The sequence below is a fragment of the Oncorhynchus gorbuscha genome, linkage group LG08, assembly GCF_021184085.1.
Source record: "Oncorhynchus gorbuscha isolate QuinsamMale2020 ecotype Even-year linkage group LG08, OgorEven_v1.0, whole genome shotgun sequence".
NCBI lineage: Eukaryota > Metazoa > Chordata > Actinopteri > Salmoniformes > Salmonidae > Oncorhynchus > Oncorhynchus gorbuscha.
In genome coordinates this window covers 70,594,141-70,612,514 of record NC_060180.1, presented here as the reverse complement: position 1 = coordinate 70,612,514, position 18,374 = coordinate 70,594,141, and the positions used below count along the sequence as shown (strand labels likewise).

Sequence of the window (18,374 nt, the reverse complement as noted above, 5' to 3'; positions counted from 1 at the left end):
AAATGGTAGATCTGGATAGAACACACTCTAAAGTTTCCAAAACTGTTAAAATGATGTCTCTGAGTATAACAGAACTGATATGGCAGGCGAAAACCTGAGGAAAATGTATCCAGGAGGTGGGATTTTTTGATGTGGGTAGTTTTCAATTGAATGCCTTTTGAGTTTCTAATGGGTTAGGACCCAGATTGCAGTTCCTATGGCTACCACTAGATGTCAACAGTCTTTAGACTTTGTTTCAGGCTTGTTTTCATACACTTAACCTGCCGGGCAGAGGCACGTGCTGATGGGGGTGGCATTGTCAGATGGTTCATTTCCCCATAGAACCAGGCCTCCATTCCAAATTATACAGTCATCGAAATCTGAACTAGGCATCCTCTCCAAAGATGTTAGCAGTAGAAGACCTCGTGGCGCAATGGTAGCGCGTCTGACTCCAGATCAGAAGGTTGCGTGTTCAACTCACGTCGTGGTCATGGTTTTTATGTGTGCAATCTCTGCCGCCTTTACTCCGTGAATCAGCACAAGTACCGATGTGGCTTTACAGTACTAATCTCGCACGGAAACGAACAAACCAATGCTGCTTTTGATGAAAATAGTCTCTCACAAAAATGTGGCACACTGCAAAATCCTAAATGAAATCATGTGATTGTCAGTCTTCGAACAGGTAGTTTAATGTATGCTTGGGGGCAGTTTTTTGACACCTGGATGAGAAACATTCCCTAAGTAAACTGCCTGTTACTCAGGCCCAGAAACTAGGATATGCATATAAATGGTAGATCTGGATAGAACACACTCTAAGTTTCCAAAACTGTTAAAATGATGTCTCTGAGTATAACAGAACTGATATGGCAGGCGAAAACCTGAGGAAAATGTATCCAGGAGGTGGGATTTTTTTGATGTGGGTAGTTTTCAATTGAATGCCTTTTGAGTTTCTAATGGGTTAGGACCCAGATTGCAGTTCCTATGGCTACCACTAGATGTCAACAGTCTTTAGACTTTGTTTCAGGCTTGTTTTCATACACTTAACCTGCCGGGCAGAGGCACGTGCTGATGGGGGTGGCATTGTCAGATGGTTCATTTCCCCATAGAACCAGGCCTCCATTCCAAATTATACAGTCATCGAAATCTGAACTAGGCATCCTCTCCAAAGATGTTAGCAGTAGAAGACCTCGTGGCGCAATGGTAGCGCGTCTGACTCCAGATCAGAAGGTTGCGTGTTCAACTCACGTCGTGGTCATGGTTTTTATGTGTGCAATCTCTGCCGCCTTTACTCCGTGAATCAGCACAAGTACCGATGTGGCTTTACAGTACTAATCTCGCACGGAAACGAACAAACCAATGCTGCTTTTGATGAAAATAGTCTCTCACAAAAATGTGCACACACTGCAAAATCCTAAATGAAATCATGTGATTGTCAGTCTTCGAACAGGTAGTTTAATGTATGCTTGGGGGCAGTTTTTTGACACCTGGATGAGAAACATTCCCTAAGTAAACTGCCTGTTACTCAGGCCCAGAAACTAGGATATGCATATAAATGGTAGATCTGGATAGAACACACTCTAAAGTTTCCAAAACTGTTAAAATGATGTCTCTGAGTATAACAGAACTGATATGGCAGGCGAAAACCTGAGGAAAATGTATCCAGGAGGTGGGATTTTTTGATGTGGGTAGTTTTCAATTGAATGCCTTTTGAGTTTCTAATGGGTTAGGACCCAGATTGCAGTTCCTATGGCTACCACTAGATGTCAACAGTCTTTAGACTTTGTTTCAGGCTTGTTTTCATACACTTAACCTGCCGGGCAGAGGCACGTGCTGATGGGGGTGGCATTGTCAGATGGTTCATTTCCCCATAGAACCAGGCCTCCATTCCAAATTATACAGTCATCAAAATCTGAACTAGGCATCCTCTCCAAAGATGTTAGCAGTAGAAGACCTCGTGGCGCAATGGTAGCGCGTCTGACTCCAGATCAGAAGGTTGCGTGTTCAACTCACGTCGTGGTCATGGTTTTTATGTGTGCAATCTCTGCCGCCTTTACTCCGTGAATCAGCACAAGTACCGATGTGGCTTTACAGTACTAATCTCGCACGGAAACGAACAAACCAATGCTGCTTTTGATGAAAATAGTCTCTCACAAAAATGTGGCACACTGCAAAATCCTAAATGAAATCATGTGATTGTCAGTCTTCGAACAGGTAGTTTAATGTATGCTTGGGGGCAGTTTTTTGACACCTGGATGAGAAACATTCCCTAAGTAAACTGCCTGTTACTCAGGCCCAGAAACTAGGATATGCATATAAATGGTAGATCTGGATAGAACACACTCTAAAGTTTCCAAAACTGTTAAAATGATGTCTCTGAGTATAACAGAACTGATATGGCAGGCGAAAACCTGAGGAAAATGTATCCAGGAGGTGGGATTTTTTTGATGTGGGTAGTTTTCAATTGAATGCCTTTTGAGTTTCTAATGGGTTAGGACCCAGATTGCAGTTCCTATGGCTACCACTAGATGTCAACAGTCTTTAGACTTTGTTTCAGGCTTGTTTTCATACACTTAACCTGCCGGGCAGAGGCACGTGCTGATGGGGGTGGCATTGTCAGATGGTTCATTTCCCCATAGAACCAGGCCTCCATTCCAAATTATACAGTCATCGAAATCTGAACTAGGCATCCTCTCCAAGAGATGTTAGCAGTAGAAGACCTCGTGGCGCAATGGTAGCGCGTCTGACTCCAGATCAGAAGGTTGCGTGTTCAACTCACGTCGTGGTCATGGTTTTTATGTGTGCAATCTCTGCCGCCTTTACTCCGTGAATCAGCACAAGTACCGATGTGGCTTTACAGTACTAATCTCGCACGGAAACGAACAAACCAATGCTGCTTTTGATGAAAATAGTCTCTCACAAAAATGTGGCACACTGCAAAATCCTAAATGAAATCATGTGATTGTCAGTCTTCGAACAGGTAGTTTAATGTATGCTTGGGGGCAGTTTTTTGACACCTGGATGAGAAACATTCCCTAAGTAAACTGCCTGTTACTCAGGCCCAGAAACTAGGATATGCATATAAATGGTAGATCTGGATAGAACACACTCTAAAGTTTCCAAAACTGTTAAAATGATGTCTCTGAGTATAACAGAACTGATATGGCAGGCGAAAACCTGAGGAAAATGTATCCAGGAGGTGGGATTTTTTTGATGTGGGTAGTTTTCAATTGAATGCCTTTTGAGTTTCTAATGGGTTAGGACCCAGATTGCAGTTCCTATGGCTACCACTAGATGTCAACAGTCTTTAGACTTTGTTTCAGGCTTGTTTTCATACACTTAACCTGCCGGGCAGAGGCACGTGCTGATGGGGGTGGCATTGTCAGATGGTTCATTTCCCCATAGAACCAGGCCTCCATTCCAAATTATACAGTCATCGAAATCTGAACTAGGCATCCTCTCCAAAGATGTTAGCAGTAGAAGACCTCGTGGCGCAATGGTAGCGCGTCTGACTCCAGATCAGAAGGTTGCGTGTTCAACTCACGTCGTGGTCATGGTTTTTATGTGTGCAATCTCTGCCGCCTTTACTCCGTGAATCAGCACAAGTACCGATGTGGCTTTACAGTACTAATCTCGCACGGAAACGAACAAACCAATGCTGCTTTTGATGAAAATAGTCTCTCACAAAAATGTGGCACACTGCAAAATCCTAAATGAAATCATGTGATTGTCAGTCTTCGAACAGGTAGTTTAATGTATGCTTGGGGGCAGTTTTTTGACACCTGGATGAGAAACATTCCCTAAGTAAACTGCCTGTTACTCAGGCCCAGAAACTAGGATATGCATATAAATGGTAGATCTGGATAGAACACACTCTACAGTTTCCAAAACTGTTAAAATGATGTCTCTGAGTATAACAGAACTGATATGGCAGGCGAAAACCTGAGGAAAATGTATCCAGGAGGTGGGATTTTTTTGATGTGGGTAGTTTTCAATTGAATGCCTTTTGAGTTTCTAATGGGTTAGGACCCAGATTGCAGTTCCTATGGCTACCACTAGATGTCAACAGTCTTTAGACTTTGTTTCAGGCTTGTTTTCATACACTTAACCTGCCGGGCAGAGGCACGTGCTGATGGGGGTGGCATTGTCAGATGGTTCATTTCCCCATAGAACCAGGCCTCCATTCCAAATTATACAGTCATCGAAATCTGAACTAGGCATCCTCTCCAAAGATGTTAGCAGTAGAAGACCTCGTGGCGCAATGGTAGCGCGTCTGACTCCAGATCAGAAGGTTGCGTGTTCAACTCACGTCGTGGTCATGGTTTTTATGTGTGCAATCTCTGCCGCCTTTACTCCGTGAATCAGCACAAGTACCGATGTGGCTTTACAGTACTAATCTCGCACGGAAACGAACAAACCAATGCTGCTTTTGATGAAAATAGTCTCTCACAAAATGTGTGCACACTGCAAAATCCTAAATGAAATCATGTGATTGTCAGTCTTCGAACAGGTAGTTTAATGTATGCTTGGGGGCAGTTTTTTGACACCTGGATGAGAAACATTCCCTAAGTAAACTGCCTGTTACTCAGGCCCAGAAACTAGGATATGCATATAAATGGTAGATCTGGATAGAACACACTCTAAAGTTTCCAAAACTGTTAAAATGATGTCTCTGAGTATAACAGAACTGATATGGCAGGCGAAAACCTGAGGAAAATGTATCCAGGAGGTGGGATTTTTTGATGTGGGTAGTTTTCAATTGAATGCCTTTTGAGTTTCTAATGGGTTAGGACCCAGATTGCAGTTCCTATGGCTACCACTAGATGTCAACAGTCTTTAGACTTTGTTTCAGGCTTGTTTTCATACACTTAACCTGCCGGGCAGAGGCACGTGCTGATGGGGGTGGCATTGTCAGATGGTTCATTTCCCCATAGAACCAGGCCTCCATTCCAAATTATACAGTCATCGAAATCTGAACTAGGCATCCTCTCCAAAGATGTTAGCAGTAGAAGACCTCGTGGCGCAATGGTAGCGCGTCTGACTCCAGATCAGAAGGTTGCGTGTTCAACTCACGTCGTGGTCATGGTTTTTATGTGTGCAATCTCTGCCGCCTTTACTCCGTGAATCAGCACAAGTACCGATGTGGCTTTACAGTACTAATCTCGCACGGAAACGAACAAACCAATGCTGCTTTTGATGAAAATAGTCTCTCACAAAAATGTGGCACACTGCAAAATCCTAAATGAAATCATGTGATTGTCAGTCTTCGAACAGGTAGTTTAATGTATGCTTGGGGGCAGTTTTTTGACACCTGGATGAGAAACATTCCCTAAGTAAACTGCCTGTTACTCAGGCCCAGAAACTAGGATATGCATATAAATGGTAGATCTGGATAGAACACACTCTAAAGTTTCCAAAACTGTTAAAATGATGTCTCTGAGTATAACAGAACTGATATGGCAGGCGAAAACCTGAGGAAAATGTATCCAGGAGGTGGGATTTTTTTGATGTGGGTAGTTTTCAATTGAATGCCTTTTGAGTTTCTAATGGGTTAGGACCCAGATTGCAGTTCCTATGGCTACCACTAGATGTCAACAGTCTTTAGACTTTGTTTCAGGCTTGTTTTCATACACTTAACCTGCCGGGCAGAGGCACGTGCTGATGGGGGTGGCATTGTCAGATGGTTCATTTCCCCATAGAACCAGGCCTCCATTCCAAATTATACAGTCATCGAAATCTGAACTAGGCATCCTCTCCAAAGATGTTAGCAGTAGAAGACCTCGTGGCGCAATGGTAGCGCGTCTGACTCCAGATCAGAAGGTTGCGTGTTCAACTCACGTCGTGGTCATGGTTTTTATGTGTGCAATCTCTGCCGCCTTTACTCCGTGAATCAGCACAAGTACCCGATGTGGCTTTACAGTACTAATCTCGCACGGAAACGAACAAACCAATGCTGCTTTTGATGAAAATAGTCTCTCACAAAAATGTGGCACACTGCAAAATCCTAAATGAAATCATGTGATTGTCAGTCTTCGAACAGGTAGTTTAATGTATGCTTGGGGGCAGTTTTTTGACACCTGGATGAGAAACATTCCCTAAGTAAACTGCCTGTTACTCAGGCCCAGAAACTAGGATATGCATATAAATGGTAGATCTGGATAGAACACACTCTAAAGTTTCCAAAACTGTTAAAATGATGTCTCTGAGTATAACAGAACTGATATGGCAGGCGAAAACCTGAGGAAAATGTATCCAGGAGGTGGGATTTTTTTGATGTGGGTAGTTTTCAATTGAATGCCTTTTGAGTTTCTAATGGGTTAGGACCCAGATTGCAGTTCCTATGGCTACCACTAGATGTCAACAGTCTTTAGACTTTGTTTCAGGCTTGTTTTCATACACTTAACCTGCCGGGCAGAGGCACGTGCTGATGGGGGTGGCATTGTCAGATGGTTCATTTCCCCATAGAACCAGGCCTCCATTCCAAATTATACAGTCATCGAAATCTGAACTAGGCATCCTCTCCAAAGATGTTAGCAGTAGAAGACCTCGTGGCGCAATGGTAGCGCGTCTGACTCCAGATCAGAAGGTTGCGTGTTCAACTCACGTCGTGGTCATGGTTTTTATGTGTGCAATCTCTGCCGCCTTTACTCCGTGAATCAGCACAAGTACCGATGTGGCTTTACAGTACTAATCTCGCACGGAAACGAACAAACCAATGCTGCTTTTGATGAAAATAGTCTCTCACAAAAATGTGGCACACTGCAAAATCCTAAATGAAATCATGTGATTGTCAGTCTTCGAACAGGTAGTTTAATGTATGCTTGGGGGCAGTTTTTTGACACCTGGATGAGAAACATTCCCTAAGTAAACTGCCTGTTACTCAGGCCCAGAAACTAGGATATGCATATAAATGGTAGATCTGGATAGAACACACTCTACAGTTTCCAAAACTGTTAAAATGATGTCTCTGAGTATAACAGAACTGATATGGCAGGCGAAAACCTGAGGAAAATGTATCCAGGAGGTGGGATTTTTTTGATGTGGGTAGTTTTCAATTGAATGCCTTTTGAGTTTCTAATGGGTTAGGACCCAGATTGCAGTTCCTATGGCTACCACTAGATGTCAACAGTCTTTAGACTTTGTTTCAGGCTTGTTTTCATACACTTAACCTGCCGGGCAGAGGCACGTGCTGATGGGGGTGGCATTGTCAGATGGTTCATTTCCCCATAGAACCAGGCCTCCATTCCAAATTATACAGTCATCGAAATCTGAACTAGGCATCCTCTCCAAAGATGTTAGCAGTAGAAGACCTCGTGGCGCAATGGTAGCGCGTCTGACTCCAGATCAGAAGGTTGCGTGTTCAACTCACGTCGTGGTCATGGTTTTTATGTGTGCAATCTCTGCCGCCTTTACTCCGTGAATCAGCACAAGTACCGATGTGGCTTTACAGTACTAATCTCGCACGGAAACGAACAAACCAATGCTGCTTTTGATGAAAATAGTCTCTCACAAAAATGTGGCACACTGCAAAATCCTAAATGAAATCATGTGATTGTCAGTCTTCGAACAGGTAGTTTAATGTATGCTTGGGGGCAGTTTTTTGACACCTGGATGAGAAACATTCCCTAAGTAAACTGCCTGTTACTCAGGCCCAGAAACTAGGATATGCATATAAATGGTAGATCTGGATAGAACACACTCTACAGTTTCCAAAACTGTTAAAATGATGTCTCTGAGTATAACAGAACTGATATGGCAGGCGAAAACCTGAGGAAAATGTATCCAGGAGGTGGGATTTTTTTGATGTGGGTAGTTTTCAATTGAATGCCTTTTGAGTTTCTAATGGGTTAGGACCCAGATTGCAGTTCCTATGGCTACCACTAGATGTCAACAGTCTTTAGACTTTGTTTCAGGCTTGTTTTCATACACTTAACCTGCCGGGCAGAGGCACGTGCTGATGGGGGTGGCATTGTCAGATGGTTCATTTCCCCATAGAACCAGGCCTCCATTCCAAATTATACAGTCATCGAAATCTGAACTAGGCATCCTCTCCAAAGATGTTAGCAGTAGAAGACCTCGTGGCGCAATGGTAGCGCGTCTGACTCCAGATCAGAAGGTTGCGTGTTCAACTCACGTCGTGGTCATGGTTTTTATGTGTGCAATCTCTGCCGCCTTTACTCCGTGAATCAGCACAAGTACCGATGTGGCTTTACAGTACTAATCTCGCACGGAAACGAACAAACCAATGCTGCTTTTGATGAAAATAGTCTCTCACAAAAATGTGGCACACTGCAAAATCCTAAATGAAATCATGTGATTGTCAGTCTTCGAACAGGTAGTTTAATGTATGCTTGGGGGCAGTTTTTTGACACCTGGATGAGAAACATTCCCTAAGTAAACTGCCTGTTACTCAGGCCCAGAAACTAGGATATGCATATAAATGGTAGATCTGGATAGAACACACTCTAAAGTTTCCAAAACTGTTAAAATGATGTCTCTGAGTATAACAGAACTGATATGGCAGGCGAAAACCTGAGGAAAATGTATCCAGGAGGTGGGATTTTTTTGATGTGGGTAGTTTTCAATTGAATGCCTTTTGAGTTTCTAATGGGTTAGGACCCAGATTGCAGTTCCTATGGCTACCACTAGATGTCAACAGTCTTTAGACTTTGTTTCAGGCTTGTTTTCATACACTTAACCTGCCGGGCAGAGGCACGTGCTGATGGGGGTGGCATTGTCAGATGGTTCATTTCCCCATAGAACCAGGCCTCCATTCCAAATTATACAGTCATCGAAATCTGAACTAGGCATCCTCTCCAAAGATGTTAGCAGTAGAAGACCTCGTGGCGCAATGGTAGCGCGTCTGACTCCAGATCAGAAGGTTGCGTGTTCAACTCACGTCGTGGTCATGGTTTTTATGTGTGCAATCTCTGCCGCCTTTACTCCGTGAATCAGCACAAGTACCGATGTGGCTTTACAGTACTAATCTCGCACGGAAACGAACAAACCAATGCTGCTTTTGATGAAAATAGTCTCTCACAAAAATGTGGCACACTGCAAAATCCTAAATGAAATCATGTGATTGTCAGTCTTCGAACAGGTAGTTTAATGTATGCTTGGGGGCAGTTTTTTGACACCTGGATGAGAAACATTCCCTAAGTAAACTGCCTGTTACTCAGGCCCAGAAACTAGGATATGCATATAAATGGTAGATCTGGATAGAACACACTCTAAAGTTTCCAAAACTGTTAAAATGATGTCTCTGAGTATAACAGAACTGATATGGCAGGCGAAAACCTGAGGAAAATGTATCCAGGAGGTGGGATTTTTTGATGTGGGTAGTTTTCAATTGAATGCCTTTTGAGTTTCTAATGGGTTAGGACCCAGATTGCAGTTCCTATGGCTACCACTAGATGTCAACAGTCTTTAGACTTTGTTTCAGGCTTGTTTTCATACACTTAACCTGCCGGGCAGAGGCACGTGCTGATGGGGGTGGCATTGTCAGATGGTTCATTTCCCCATAGAACCAGGCCTCCATTCCAAATTATACAGTCATCGAAATCTGAACTAGGCATCCTCTCCAAAGATGTTAGCAGTAGAAGACCTCGTGGCGCAATGGTAGCGCGTCTGACTCCAGATCAGAAGGTTGCGTGTTCAACTCACGTCGTGGTCATGGTTTTTATGTGTGCAATCTCTGCCGCCTTTACTCCGTGAATCAGCACAAGTACCGATGTGGCTTTACAGTACTAATCTCGCACGGAAACGAACAAACCAATGCTGCTTTTGATGAAAATAGTCTCTCACAAAAATGTGGCACACTGCAAAATCCTAAATGAAATCATGTGATTGTCAGTCTTCGAACAGGTAGTTTAATGTATGCTTGGGGGCAGTTTTTTGACACCTGGATGAGAAACATTCCCTAAGTAAACTGCCTGTTACTCAGGCCCAGAAACTAGGATATGCATATAAATGGTAGATCTGGATAGAACACACTCTACAGTTTCCAAAACTGTTAAAATGATGTCTCTGAGTATAACAGAACTGATATGGCAGGCGAAAACCTGAGGAAAATGTATCCAGGAGGTGGGATTTTTTTGATGTGGGTAGTTTTCAATTGAATGCCTTTTGAGTTTCTAATGGGTTAGGACCCAGATTGCAGTTCCTATGGCTACCACTAGATGTCAACAGTCTTTAGACTTTGTTTCAGGCTTGTTTTCATACACTTAACCTGCCGGGCAGAGGCACGTGCTGATGGGGGTGGCATTGTCAGATGGTTCATTTCCCCATAGAACCAGGCCTCCATTCCAAATTATACAGTCATCGAAATCTGAACTAGGCATCCTCTCCAAAGATGTTAGCAGTAGAAGACCTCGTGGCGCAATGGTAGCGCGTCTGACTCCAGATCAGAAGGTTGCGTGTTCAACTCACGTCGTGGTCATGGTTTTTATGTGTGCAATCTCTGCCGCCTTTACTCCGTGAATCAGCACAAGTACCGATGTGGCTTTACAGTACTAATCTCGCACGGAAACGAACAAACCAATGCTGCTTTTGATGAAAATAGTCTCTCACAAAAATGTGGCACACTGCAAAATCCTAAATGAAATCATGTGATTGTCAGTCTTCGAACAGGTAGTTTAATGTATGCTTGGGGGCAGTTTTTTGACACCTGGATGAGAAACATTCCCTAAGTAAACTGCCTGTTACTCAGGCCCAGAAACTAGGATATGCATATAAATGGTAGATCTGGATAGAACACACTCTAAAGTTTCCAAAACTGTTAAAATGATGTCTCTGAGTATAACAGAACTGATATGGCAGGCGAAAACCTGAGGAAAATGTATCCAGGAGGTGGGATTTTTTTGATGTGGGTAGTTTTCAATTGAATGCCTTTTGAGTTTCTAATGGGTTAGGACCCAGATTGCAGTTCCTATGGCTACCACTAGATGTCAACAGTCTTTAGACTTTGTTTCAGGCTTGTTTTCATACACTTAACCTGCCGGGCAGAGGCACGTGCTGATGGGGGTGGCATTGTCAGATGGTTCATTTCCCCATAGAACCAGGCCTCCATTCCAAATTATACAGTCATCGAAATCTGAACTAGGCATCCTCTCCAAAGATGTTAGCAGTAGAAGACCTCGTGGCGCAATGGTAGCGCGTCTGACTCCAGATCAGAAGGTTGCGTGTTCAACTCACGTCGTGGTCATGGTTTTTATGTGTGCAATCTCTGCCGCCTTTACTCCGTGAATCAGCACAAGTACCGATGTGGCTTTACAGTACTAATCTCGCACGGAAACGAACAAACCAATGCTGCTTTTGATGAAAATAGTCTCTCACAAAAATGTGGCACACTGCAAAATCCTAAATGAAATCATGTGATTGTCAGTCTTCGAACAGGTAGTTTAATGTATGCTTGGGGGCAGTTTTTTGACACCTGGATGAGAAACATTCCCTAAGTAAACTGCCTGTTACTCAGGCCCAGAAACTAGGATATGCATATAAATGGTAGATCTGGATAGAACACACTCTAAAGTTTCCAAAACTGTTAAAATGATGTCTCTGAGTATAACAGAACTGATATGGCAGGCGAAAACCTGAGGAAAATGTATCCAGGAGGTGGGATTTTTTTGATGTGGGTAGTTTTCAATTGAATGCCTTTTGAGTTTCTAATGGGTTAGGACCCAGATTGCAGTTCCTATGGCTACCACTAGATGTCAACAGTCTTTAGACTTTGTTTCAGGCTTGTTTTCATACACTTAACCTGCCGGGCAGAGGCACGTGCTGATGGGGGTGGCATTGTCAGATGGTTCATTTCCCCATAGAACCAGGCCTCCATTCCAAATTATACAGTCATCGAAATCTGAACTAGGCATCCTCTCCAAAGATGTTAGCAGTAGAAGACCTCGTGGCGCAATGGTAGCGCGTCTGACTCCAGATCAGAAGGTTGCGTGTTCAACTCACGTCGTGGTCATGGTTTTTATGTGTGCAATCTCTGCCGCCTTTACTCCGTGAATCAGCACAAGTACCGATGTGGCTTTACAGTACTAATCTCGCACGGAAACGAACAAACCAATGCTGCTTTTGATGAAAATAGTCTCTCACAAAAATGTGGCACACTGCAAAATCCTAAATGAAATCATGTGATTGTCAGTCTTCGAACAGGTAGTTTAATGTATGCTTGGGGGCAGTTTTTTGACACCTGGATGAAACATTCCCTAAGTAAACTGCCTGTTACTCAGGCCCAGAAACTAGGATATGCATATAAATGGTAGATCTGGATAGAACACACTCTAAGTTTCCAAAACTGTTAAAATGATGTCTCTGAGTATAACAGAACTGATATGGCAGGCGAAAACCTGAGGAAAATGTATCCAGGAGGTGGGATTTTTTTGATGTGGGTAGTTTTCAATTGAATGCCTTTTGAGTTTCTAATGGGTTAGGACCCAGATTGCAGTTCCTATGGCTACCACTAGATGTCAACAGTCTTTAGACTTTGTTTCAGGCTTGTTTTCATACACTTAACCTGCCGGGCAGAGGCACGTGCTGATGGGGGTGGCATTGTCAGATGGTTCATTTCCCCATAGAACCAGGCCTCCATTCCAAATTATACAGTCATCGAAATCTGAACTAGGCATCCTCTCCAAAGATGTTAGCAGTAGAAGACCTCGTGGCGCAATGGTAGCGCGTCTGACTCCAGATCAGAAGGTTGCGTGTTCAACTCACGTCGTGGTCATGGTTTTTATGTGTGCAATCTCTGCCGCCTTTACTCCGTGAATCAGCACAAGTACCGATGTGGCTTTACAGTACTAATCTCGCACGGAAACGAACAAACCAATGCTGCTTTTGATGAAAATAGTCTCTCACAAAAATGTGGCACACTGCAAAATCCTAAATGAAATCATGTGATTGTCAGTCTTCGAACAGGTAGTTTAATGTATGCTTGGGGGCAGTTTTTTGACACCTGGATGAGAAACATTCCCTAAGTAAACTGCCTGTTACTCAGGCCCAGAAACTAGGATATGCATATAAATGGTAGATCTGGATAGAACACACTCTACAGTTTCCAAAACTGTTTAAAATGATGTCTCTGAGTATAACAGAACTGATATGGCAGGCGAAAACCTGAGGAAAATGTATCCAGGAGGTGGGATTTTTTTGATGTGGGTAGTTTTCAATTGAATGCCTTTTGAGTTTCTAATGGGTTTCGGACCCAGATTGCAGTTCCTATGGCTACCACTAGATGTCAACAGTCTTTAGACTTTGTTTCAGGCTTGTTTTCATACACTTAACCTGCCGGGCAGAGGCACGTGCTGATGGGGGTGGCATTGTCAGATGGTTCATTTCCCCATAGAACCAGGCCTCCATTCCAAATTATACAGTCATCGAAATCTGAACTAGGCATCCTCTCCAAAGATGTTAGCAGTAGAAGACCTCGTGGCGCAATGGTAGCGCGTCTGACTCCAGATCAGAAGGTTGCGTGTTCAACTCACGTCGTGGTCATGGTTTTTATGTGTGCAATCTCTGCCGCCTTTACTCCGTGAATCAGCACAAGTACCGATGTGGCTTTACAGTACTAATCTCGCACGGAAACGAACAAACCAATGCTGCTTTTGATGAAAATAGTCTCTCACAAAAATGTGGCACACTGCAAAATCCTAAATGAAATCATGTGATTGTCAGTCTTCGAACAGGTAGTTTAATGTATGCTTGGGGGCAGTTTTTTGACACCTGGATGAGAAACATTCCCTAAGTAAACTGCCTGTTACTCAGGCCCAGAAACTAGGATATGCATATAAATGGTAGATCTGGATAGAACACACTCTAAAGTTTCCAAAACTGTTAAAATGATGTCTCTGAGTATAACAGAACTGATATGGCAGGCGAAAACCTGAGGAAAATGTATCCAGGAGGTGGGATTTTTTTGATGTGGGTAGTTTTCAATTGAATGCCTTTTGAGTTTCTAATGGGTTAGGACCCAGATTGCAGTTCCTATGGCTACCACTAGATGTCAACAGTCTTTAGACTTTGTTTCAGGCTTGTTTTCATACACTTAACCTGCCGGGCAGAGGCACGTGCTGATGGGGGTGGCATTGTCAGATGGTTCATTTCCCCATAGAACCAGGCCTCCATTCCAAATTATACAGTCATCGAAATCTGAACTAGGCATCCTCTCCAAAGATGTTAGCAGTAGAAGACCTCGTGGCGCAATGGTAGCGCGTCTGACTCCAGATCAGAAGGTTGCGTGTTCAACTCACGTCGTGGTCATGGTTTTTATGTGTGCAATCTCTGCCGCCTTTACTCCGTGAATCAGCACAAGTACCGATGTGGCTTTACAGTACTAATCTCGCACGGAAACGAACAAACCAATGCTGCTTTTGATGAAAATAGTCTCTCACAAAAATGTGGCACACTGCAAAATCCTAAATGAAATCATGTGATTGTCAGTCTTCGAACAGGTAGTTTAATGTATGCTTGGGGGCAGTTTTTTGACACCTGGATGAGAAACATTCCCTAAGTAAACTGCCTGTTACTCAGGCCCAGAAACTAGGATATGCATATAAATGGTAGATCTGGATAGAACACACTCTAAAGTTTCCAAAACTGTTAAAATGATGTCTCTGAGTATAACAGAACTGATATGGCAGGCGAAAACCTGAGGAAAATGTATCCAGGAGGTGGGATTTTTTTGATGTGGGTAGTTTTCAATTGAATGCCTTTTGAGTTTCTAATGGGTTAGGACCCAGATTGCAGTTCCTATGGCTACCACTAGATGTCAACAGTCTTTAGACTTTGTTTCAGGCTTGTTTTCATACACTTAACCTGCCGGGCAGAGGCACGTGCTGATGGGGGTGGCATTGTCAGATGGTTCATTTCCCCATAGAACCAGGCCTCCATTCCAAATTATACAGTCATCGAAATCTGAACTAGGCATCCTCTCCAAAGATGTTAGCAGTAGAAGACCTCGTGGCGCAATGGTAGCGCGTCTGACTCCAGATCAGAAGGTTGCGTGTTCAACTCACGTCGTGGTCATGGTTTTTATGTGTGCAATCTCTGCCGCCTTTACTCCGTGAATCAGCACAAGTACCGATGTGGCTTTACAGTACTAATCTCGCACGGAAACGAACAAACCAATGCTGCTTTTGATGAAAATAGTCTCTCACAAAAATGTGGCACACTGCAAAATCCTAAATGAAATCATGTGATTGTCAGTCTTCGAACAGGTAGTTTAATGTATGCTTGGGGGCAGTTTTTTGACACCTGGATGAGAAACATTCCCTAAGTAAACTGCCTGTTACTCAGGCCCAGAAACTAGGATATGCATATAAATGGTAGATCTGGATAGAACACACTCTAAAGTTTCCAAAACTGTTAAAATGATGTCTCTGAGTATAACAGAACTGATATGGCAGGCGAAAACCTGAGGAAAATGTATCCAGGAGGTGGGATTTTTTTGATGTGGGTAGTTTTCAATTGAATGCCTTTTGAGTTTCTAATGGGTTAGGACCCAGATTGCAGTTCCTATGGCTACCACTAGATGTCAACAGTCTTTAGACTTTGTTTCAGGCTTGTTTTCATACACTTAACCTGCCGGGCAGAGGCACGTGCTGATGGGGGTGGCATTGTCAGATGGTTCATTTCCCCATAGAACCAGGCCTCCATTCCAAATTATACAGTCATCGAAATCTGAACTAGGCATCCTCTCCAAAGATGTTAGCAGTAGAAGACCTCGTGGCGCAATGGTAGCGCGTCTGACTCCAGATCAGAAGGTTGCGTGTTCAACTCACGTCGTGGTCATGGTTTTTATGTGTGCAATCTCTGCCGCCTTTACTCCGTGAATCAGCACAAGTACCGATGTGGCTTTACAGTACTAATCTCGCACGGAAACGAACAAACCAATGCTGCTTTTGATGAAAATAGTCTCTCACAAAAATGTGGCACACTGCAAAATCCTAAATGAAATCATGTGATTGTCAGTCTTCGAACAGGTAGTTTAATGTATGCTTGGGGGCAGTTTTTTGACACCTGGATGAGAAACATTCCCTAAGTAAACTGCCTGTTACTCAGGCCCAGAAACTAGGATATGCATATAAATGGTAGATCTGGATAGAACACACTCTACAGTTTCCAAAACTGTTAAAATGATGTCTCTGAGTATAACAGAACTGATATGGCAGGCGAAAACCTGAGGAAAATGTATCCAGGAGGTGGGATTTTTTTGATGTGGGTAGTTTTCAATTGAATGCCTTTTGAGTTTCTAATGGGTTAGGACCCAGATTGCAGTTCCTATGGCTACCACTAGATGTCAACAGTCTTTAGACTTTGTTTCAGGCTTGTTTTCATACACTTAACCTGCCGGGCAGAGGCACGTGCTGATGGGGGTGGCATTGTCAGATGGTTCATTTCCCCATAGAACCAGGCCTCCATTCCAAATTATACAGTCATCGAAATCTGAACTAGGCATCCTCTCCAAAGATGTTAGCAGTAGAAGACCTCGTGGCGCAATGGTAGCGCGTCTGACTCCAGATCAGAAGGTTGCGTGTTCAACTCACGTCGTGGTCATGGTTTTTATGTGTGCAATCTCTGCCGCCTTTACTCCGTGAATCAGCACAAGTACCGATGTGGCTTTACAGTACTAATCTCGCACGGAAACGAACAAACCAATGCTGCTTTTGATGAAAATAGTCTCTCACAAAAATGTGGCACACTGCAAAATCCTAAATGAAATCATGTGATTGTCAGTCTTCGAACAGGTAGTTTAATGTATGCTTGGGGGCAGTTTTTTGACACCTGGATGAGAAACATTCCCTAAGTAAACTGCCTGTTACTCAGGCCCAGAAACTAGGATATGCATATAAATGGTAGATCTGGATAGAACACACTCTACAGTTTCCAAAACTGTTAAAATGATGTCTCTGAGTATAACAGAACTGATATGGCAGGCGAAAACCTGAGGAAAATGTATCCAGGAGGTGGGATTTTTTTGATGTGGGTAGTTTTCAATTGAATGCCTTTTGAGTTTCTAATGGGTTAGGACCCAGATTGCAGTTCCTATGGCTACCACTAGATGTCAACAGTCTTTAGACTTTGTTTCAGGCTTGTTTTCATACACTTAACCTGCCGGGCAGAGGCACGTGCTGATGGGGGTGGCATTGTCAGATGGTTCATTTCCCCATAGAACCAGGCCTCCATTCCAAATTATACAGTCATCGAAATCTGAACTAGGCATCCTCTCCAAAGATGTTAGCAGTAGAAGACCTCGTGGCGCAATGGTAGCGCGTCTGACTCCAGATCAGAAGGTTGCGTGTTCAACTCACGTCGTGGTCATGGTTTTTATGTGTGCAATCTCTGCCGCCTTTACTCCGTGAATCAGCACAAGTACCGATGTGGCTTTACAGTACTAATCTCGCACGGAAACGAACAAACCAATGCTGCTTTTGATGAAAATAGTCTCTCACAAAAATGTGGCACACTGCAAAATCCTAAATGAAATCATGTGATTGTCAGTCTTCGAACAGGTAGTTTAATGTATGCTTGGGGGCAGTTTTTTGACACCTGGATGAGAAACATTCCCTAAGTAAACTGCCTGTTACTCAGGCCCAGAAACTAGGATATGCATATAAATGGTAGATCTGGATAGAACACACTCTAAAGTTTCCAAAACTGTTAAAATGATGTCTCTGAGTATAACAGAACTGATATGGCAGCGAAAACCTGAGGAAAATGTATCCAGGAGGTGGGATTTTTTTGATGTGGGTAGTTTTCAATTGAATGCCTTTTGAGTTTCTAATGGGTTAGGACCCAGATTGCAGTTCCTATGGCTACCACTAGATGTCAACAGTCTTTAGACTTTGTTTCAGGCTTGTTTTCATACACTTAACCTGCCGGGCAGAGGCACGTGCTGATGGGGGTGGCATTGTCAGATGGTTCATTTCCCCATAGAACCAGGCCTCCATTCCAAATTATACAGTCATCGAAATCTGAACTAGGCATCCTCTCCAAAGATGTTAGCAGTAGAAGACCTCGTGGCGCAATGGTAGCGCGTCTGACTCCAGATCAGAAGGTTGCGTGTTCAACTCACGTCGTGGTCATGGTTTTTATGTGTGCAATCTCTGCCGCCTTTACTCCGTGAATCAGCACAAGTACCGATGTGGCTTTACAGTACTAATCTCGCACGGAAACGAACAAACCAATGCTGCTTTTGAGAAAATAGTCTCTCACAAAATGTGGCACACTGCAAAATCCTAAATGAAATCATGTGATTGTCAGTCTTCGAACAGGTAGTTTAATGTATGCTTGGGGGCAGTTTTTTGACACCTGGATGAGAAACATTCCCTAAGTAAACTGCCTGTTACTCAGGCCCAGAAACTAGGATATGCATATAAATGGTAGATCTGGATAGA

At 43.3% G+C, this 18,374-nt stretch overlaps 24 non-coding genes across 24 annotated transcripts; all 24 read left to right on the top strand.

Moving 5' to 3' along the window:
- The first annotated feature begins 398 nt into the window (after positions 1 to 398).
- trnaw-cca lies at positions 399 to 470 on the top strand. The gene has a single exon. It is a non-coding gene; the product is annotated as a tRNA-Trp (tRNA).
- A 692-nt stretch (positions 471 to 1,162) lies between these two features.
- trnaw-cca lies at positions 1,163 to 1,234 on the top strand. The gene has a single exon. It is a non-coding gene; the product is annotated as a tRNA-Trp (tRNA).
- A 693-nt stretch (positions 1,235 to 1,927) lies between these two features.
- Positions 1,928 to 1,999, top strand: trnaw-cca. The gene has a single exon. It is a non-coding gene; the product is annotated as a tRNA-Trp (tRNA).
- Positions 2,000 to 2,693: 694 nt separating this feature from the next.
- On the top strand, positions 2,694 to 2,765 carry trnaw-cca. The gene has a single exon. It is a non-coding gene; the product is annotated as a tRNA-Trp (tRNA).
- Positions 2,766 to 3,458: 693 nt separating this feature from the next.
- On the top strand, positions 3,459 to 3,530 carry trnaw-cca. The gene has a single exon. It is a non-coding gene; the product is annotated as a tRNA-Trp (tRNA).
- A 693-nt stretch (positions 3,531 to 4,223) lies between these two features.
- On the top strand, positions 4,224 to 4,295 carry trnaw-cca. Its single transcript has one exon. It is a non-coding gene; the product is annotated as a tRNA-Trp (tRNA).
- Positions 4,296 to 4,987: 692 nt separating this feature from the next.
- Positions 4,988 to 5,059, top strand: trnaw-cca. Its single transcript has one exon. It is a non-coding gene; the product is annotated as a tRNA-Trp (tRNA).
- A 693-nt stretch (positions 5,060 to 5,752) lies between these two features.
- On the top strand, positions 5,753 to 5,824 carry trnaw-cca. The gene has a single exon. It is a non-coding gene; the product is annotated as a tRNA-Trp (tRNA).
- Positions 5,825 to 6,518: 694 nt separating this feature from the next.
- On the top strand, positions 6,519 to 6,590 carry trnaw-cca. Its single transcript has one exon. It is a non-coding gene; the product is annotated as a tRNA-Trp (tRNA).
- A 693-nt stretch (positions 6,591 to 7,283) lies between these two features.
- On the top strand, positions 7,284 to 7,355 carry trnaw-cca. Its single transcript has one exon. It is a non-coding gene; the product is annotated as a tRNA-Trp (tRNA).
- A 693-nt stretch (positions 7,356 to 8,048) lies between these two features.
- Positions 8,049 to 8,120, top strand: trnaw-cca. The gene has a single exon. It is a non-coding gene; the product is annotated as a tRNA-Trp (tRNA).
- Positions 8,121 to 8,813: 693 nt separating this feature from the next.
- On the top strand, positions 8,814 to 8,885 carry trnaw-cca. The gene has a single exon. It is a non-coding gene; the product is annotated as a tRNA-Trp (tRNA).
- A 692-nt stretch (positions 8,886 to 9,577) lies between these two features.
- trnaw-cca lies at positions 9,578 to 9,649 on the top strand. Its single transcript has one exon. It is a non-coding gene; the product is annotated as a tRNA-Trp (tRNA).
- A 693-nt stretch (positions 9,650 to 10,342) lies between these two features.
- On the top strand, positions 10,343 to 10,414 carry trnaw-cca. The gene has a single exon. It is a non-coding gene; the product is annotated as a tRNA-Trp (tRNA).
- Positions 10,415 to 11,107: 693 nt separating this feature from the next.
- On the top strand, positions 11,108 to 11,179 carry trnaw-cca. The gene has a single exon. It is a non-coding gene; the product is annotated as a tRNA-Trp (tRNA).
- A 693-nt stretch (positions 11,180 to 11,872) lies between these two features.
- On the top strand, positions 11,873 to 11,944 carry trnaw-cca. The gene has a single exon. It is a non-coding gene; the product is annotated as a tRNA-Trp (tRNA).
- Positions 11,945 to 12,634: 690 nt separating this feature from the next.
- trnaw-cca lies at positions 12,635 to 12,706 on the top strand. Its single transcript has one exon. It is a non-coding gene; the product is annotated as a tRNA-Trp (tRNA).
- Positions 12,707 to 13,401: 695 nt separating this feature from the next.
- trnaw-cca lies at positions 13,402 to 13,473 on the top strand. Its single transcript has one exon. It is a non-coding gene; the product is annotated as a tRNA-Trp (tRNA).
- Positions 13,474 to 14,166: 693 nt separating this feature from the next.
- On the top strand, positions 14,167 to 14,238 carry trnaw-cca. Its single transcript has one exon. It is a non-coding gene; the product is annotated as a tRNA-Trp (tRNA).
- A 693-nt stretch (positions 14,239 to 14,931) lies between these two features.
- trnaw-cca lies at positions 14,932 to 15,003 on the top strand. Its single transcript has one exon. It is a non-coding gene; the product is annotated as a tRNA-Trp (tRNA).
- A 693-nt stretch (positions 15,004 to 15,696) lies between these two features.
- Positions 15,697 to 15,768, top strand: trnaw-cca. The gene has a single exon. It is a non-coding gene; the product is annotated as a tRNA-Trp (tRNA).
- A 693-nt stretch (positions 15,769 to 16,461) lies between these two features.
- trnaw-cca lies at positions 16,462 to 16,533 on the top strand. Its single transcript has one exon. It is a non-coding gene; the product is annotated as a tRNA-Trp (tRNA).
- A 693-nt stretch (positions 16,534 to 17,226) lies between these two features.
- trnaw-cca lies at positions 17,227 to 17,298 on the top strand. Its single transcript has one exon. It is a non-coding gene; the product is annotated as a tRNA-Trp (tRNA).
- Positions 17,299 to 17,990: 692 nt separating this feature from the next.
- On the top strand, positions 17,991 to 18,062 carry trnaw-cca. Its single transcript has one exon. It is a non-coding gene; the product is annotated as a tRNA-Trp (tRNA).
- Positions 18,063 to 18,374: the final 312 nt, after the last annotated feature.